The sequence below is a fragment of the Pteropus vampyrus genome, unplaced genomic scaffold, assembly GCF_000151845.1.
Source record: "Pteropus vampyrus isolate Shadow unplaced genomic scaffold, Pvam_2.0 Scaffold154, whole genome shotgun sequence".
NCBI classification, from domain to species: Eukaryota; Metazoa; Chordata; class Mammalia; order Chiroptera; family Pteropodidae; genus Pteropus; species Pteropus vampyrus.
The window spans coordinates 1,809,777-1,814,969 of NW_011888935.1; positions in this window are offsets into that span (position 1 = coordinate 1,809,777).

The window sequence follows — 5,193 nt, forward strand, 5'->3', positions numbered from 1 at the left end:
TTCCCGTTTTCCTGCTAAGCATGGTGATGGAATCAGATATGGTTTTGAATACTATCCTCCCATTACGTGACCTTGGACAATTAATGTGAAAGTCTATAATTGCCTCATCTATAAAATAAAGGAAAAAAGCCTATCAAATAAGATTGCAGGGAATAAGGATGTGTAAAGCATTTAATCACATAGCAAATGCTCAAAACTATAATTATTGCTTCTTTTACTGCTCCTTTTAATTCACTGTAAATCTCAAAATACCTTGAAGAATTTGAGATATCTTCCAGTGATCATTTACTTCACTCTCAAATCCGCAATTTGGGAGCATATGGTGGAGATCGTGCATCTATTCCATGCCGCCTGGACTGGGCCACCCGACTAGGGCAGGGGCCACTTCATGCTGGTGCTGGTGCTCGGCTGTAGCCTGTTCCTCTCTACAGAGCTTCCCCGCCGGCCACGAGAGCATCATCACACCACGGTAGCTGTGTTACAGCGCGGATGGTCCTAGGGAAGGAAGCGGAAGCTGCAAACTCAACCTGGGTCTGAAAACTGGATGTGTTCTGACAGGCACAGAACCTGCCTAGAGTCAACGGGAGATGATACAGAGGACTGTGAAAGAATTCGCTGTGTAGCGGGGCAAGGTTTGAACCTCCCCTCCCCTTAATCAAATCAGTCAAGACATCGTTTTAAAAAAAACTTGTCAGGTGTGTAGAATGTAAGTACAACTAGCTGAAGTCGTTTCAGGTGATACAACTATTTTAGGTAGATATTAATTCGGTGCTCATTGTCTAAACGGCAGCATCCTTATAAAATTGGATTTTAAACAGCTACGCACCCTCAACTCATCTATAAAAAGCTTATTTGAATGGTTACCTGCGTTTAGTAAAGATTGCTTTTGCACATTTGCTGTCATTGCATATGCTTCTTAATTAAGTTCTTTGTTGAGATCGCAGTTTCTGTTTATTCTTCTATGGTAGATGCAATCTGAGGGAGCAGAAAAGACCTTTTAAAAACGAAATACCTCCCAGATCCTAGAGAAAGTGTAAGTCAAAAAGACAGTTAACGAAGGGGAGACCAGAATGCCATCTAGACTACAGTCGATGGTGCCAATCTCCAGCTTTACAATCAAAAGTGGAAGGAAGTGAGGAAAAACGTGTGTCAATTGTGGAAGACGTTTTATTTAATCTTCAAACCATTTCCTTTATTTGGTCTGAAATGCATTTTAGTCATTCAGCAAATATTGAACACTGTGTCAGACAGTAAAGATATAAAATAAGTTCATTCTTAAAATGCGTAGTATACTCAAACTAAATAGAAAAAAAAGATTCTTAAGCATAGAGAATTTTGTTTTTGCTCGCTACTTTTGAATTAAGAAATCCATGTTTACGATTACCGAGCAGGGTCATTAGAAATAACATATTTTATCCAAGTACAGCCTTTGGTTATCATGGGAAAACTCACACACACAAAGGAGTTCTTAGTGACTTAACCTTCAACACATTCGGCAATTAGTTTAAGGTAGTTGAATGGCATCTGTGGGAGATGATCAGTTAGCCAGGCCTTCAGTGTCAACAATGTGAAGTTTCTCTGGCTCAGCCCACTTAGGATGAGCTACGGAGGCTGCAGTGGGACATTAAATGTCCCCGTCTGGCAGCTCATTTCACAGGCGGAGCTGCGCCACCCACAGGTGCACTGCCCCTCGCTCAAGGCTCACCTCCTGAATGAAGGTCTCAGCTCCCAGGGGCGTCTGATGGCAGTGAGCAAATGTGGCAGCGTCACACCTCATTCCTAATGGCAAGGCAACCCGAAGCACATATCCCATTAATGTGAGGTCAGTGTCCTCTACCTGTCAAAAACGTTCTGTGAATTACGAGCTAAAATTTTAGTTATGGTGGAATTGGACGCATTAGGAAATGAGAATTTTCATTAGTATGATTTATTAGCTAGAGAAGTGGAGGTTCTCTGGGCTCAGGTTTTAGGTGGAATCTGAGTTTTAGGTGGATTATCGCCTACCAGTGAAATTGCAGGGCCTGGGAGACCAAATGTTCCTTCTAATGATTTTTGTGAGCTAAGTAGCTATTGTTCCCAGCTGAGTGCTCTTTTCCTCTTTTTCTTGTTGCTGAGCAAAAGGATTTATAAAAAGCCTTTAAAAAAATTATTAAAAACCCTACTCAATTGAAATGCAAGTTCATTAACTACCGTCCATTTCTCTTCTCACCACAATAACACTCTATTCAGCAGCGCCCAGCAGCCCCAGTCAGCATTTGAAGTCTGAACAGACTGTGACATAGGCATAGATACACAGTCTTCAGCATTAAGAGGGAGTTTAATTTCACGTCGGCAGAATATGTCACTCAGGCTAGATGTTGCCCATCAATTTCGAATTAGTAGCTCAGCTTAGCAAAGAAAAATGTCCCTGGAAAATTAAATCAACGGTGGGAAACTTCATTTGATTTCGACAAGATGAAAATCATGTTCAGATACTGGTTCGGTATCGACATCTATAGTGCTGAGGACCAAGAAATTAGAATCGGCTGCTTTTCATAAATCCAAAACATTTTAGTAATAGCTAATACTAAGCATCTGGTACCAAGCATCCTACCTACATGGTCACTCTGTGTTCACAGCACCCCCGAGAGACCGGTGCTATTACTACCCTCGTTTACAGATGAAGAAACAAAGGCCAGGGAGTTCAGGAGCTATTCCAAGGTTACATAGCTTGGAATAAGTGGTGGTATTGGGCTCCAAATCCGGTGTCGCTCATGCTTTTCCATTCTATTGCTAATTAAAGCAATGTAGAATTAACTAGATGTGTGGGAACCATAGTAGAATGAAAGGGCTTGCGTGGCTCTTAGCTCATCCTTTGATGGTCGTGATCTTGGTTATATGGATGGAGAAAACAGGTTGATGGAAGGATCCAGTGTCATTTGGCATGATGAGCAAGAGTACCTAATGTCTAATTCTGCCCTGGAAGTGTGCGACGTCCACCCAAACGCAAGTTGCAAGAGCTCAGTGGCAAAGTCATCGGTGTGGGTCTCTCTGCCTTCCAGGGGAATGGAGGAAATGGATGAGGTTATATTTGAAACATTCATGGGCAAGAGCTTCCTAGGAGAATATCTAGAACAAGGTTCACAAGACAGCACGTGAAAACGAAGCAACAGAGCTTGCGAGAGAAATGAAGAAATTGTGTAATAAAGACGAGAATAAGAAGGCTGAATTTACTGTGAGGAGCAGAGAGGCAATGAAACAAATTAAGGTCAAAACATGAGAACTGAGATGAGATAACTCACAGCATTTGAAAAGGAATTGCAGTTGCTCAGTAAATTTTTTGAAAATTGCTTTCCAATATTCCCCAACTGTGAACTGGGTTATTTGTTCATGCCATGCTTTTATGCCAAATTCCAACATCATATTTTGCAGTTATAGAGTGTCTGGTAGAACCCATGGAACTTTAGTCACCAATCTAAGACTGTTTTTGAGATGATCACTTCACTTTTTTTTGCCTTCAGCTGTTCTAATCAAGTGGTGAAAAGGTTTCTAACTCCCAGAGGTGGTTTCTAACCTCTCACGACTCTAAGGTTCACAGCAGACTGGTGAGTTTCTTGAATATTAGTTACACCTCTATTCAAAATAAGTGCATTCCAGTGCCAGCTCAGGCACCTTTCCATTATCTACTAGGATTATTAGTGTCTTTGCTCTTCCGTTCTGTGGACATGGCTGAGCAAGAGTTGATTTCAGAAGTGTTTACGTTTCGGCTTTCATGCCTCTGGAGTAGGATGAAATTATCTAATAATGTCTGTCCTCTGCTGGTGAGATGTCAGCCTATGTCCGCATAGTCAGCATCTCAGGCTGTTCTGGAACGTTGTACAGCGCAGAGTTGCAGAAGGAGCAGCGTGGACACACAGAAACGCACCCGCCCCTAATTAACCCTGCTCGGACGTGATTTATGCTTCTGTTCCTCCGCTTCTAGGTACGTGTGTAATTAGTTTGCATTCTAGTCCATTCCATACTGTACTTATTTATTCAATACTTGTTTGGGCTTTTTTCCTCTCATAAACAGATTTTTTAATATGTGAAAATAAATAAGGATGTGTTTGTTTTGCTTTAAAATTGTAAAAGATAAACTGTGAGATGCGTTTATCTATCTAGTTTTCTCAGTATTATTAAAATTAAATATGACTTGCTAGAATGGAATTTCCACTCAATGTTTCCATTGTCCCAGTCTTGAAGAAAAGATTCTGTTCTTCGGCTAAACTGTGAGCTCCCGTTCACTATTGCTTTATCTCGTTTAGTCCTCCCCAGTCGTGAGACACTTGTCCCAGTTGTCCCTCAGAACACAGTGTCGATTAGTTCACTGCTAAAGGCGACTATTAGAAAACCCAGATCACACACACGTGGATGTTCTCAGAAGTCTTTAATGAAACCTGGGTTTTCACCCCTCCTACCAAAATAAGCAAGGGAAAAATAAATAGAAATCGGCCCAATGATACTTTAAAATCGATTTCTGTGTTTATCCTGTAATGCAAATACCAAAGAAGGTGCTTGGCTCGTCCACTTGTTCCTTGCCTCAGGTGTGTCCCTGTGCATTTTTGGCCTGTAGCACTTTCGCCTGCATAAAGAACTCTCAGCAGAGGCCTTGGTAATAGAATCGCTGACACAACCAAACTGTCACCGCTAAAATATATTGTCGAATATGTCCGCACCAACGCCCGGATCCCGTACTTGCTGTAAGTGAAGAATAAGGCCACTCTTCAAACTCCAGCTTCTGACAGGACAGGACGAGAGTGCGGACGCCCGTGTGCCCTGTTTCTCCCTCCTGCCCTCCACCGCCTTTCTCTCCCCCCGGTGCCCTCCACCCCGCCTCAAGGTGAGCCCCGTGAAATGGTCACATCTTAATTATCTACCAAGGCCAGCTAGACCTTCAGCGGGTACAGTGCGTGTTGCAGTCACCGAACAGGCCTGGGAGAGTCTTCGTGTCACGAGGCACCACCCTGTGACCTGTTTTCAGAGCGACAGAGGAAGGAAGATGGACAGAGATGGGCTAACGTAACGTAGAGGCTCTGCCTGCCGTGAAATAGAAGCGTGAATTTCGTCTTGTCAAGGGCGGGTTGCAGTCACCGAACAGGCCTGGGAGAGTCTTCGTGTCACGAGGCACCACCCCGTGACCTGTTTTCAGAGCGACAGAGGAAGGAAGACGGACAG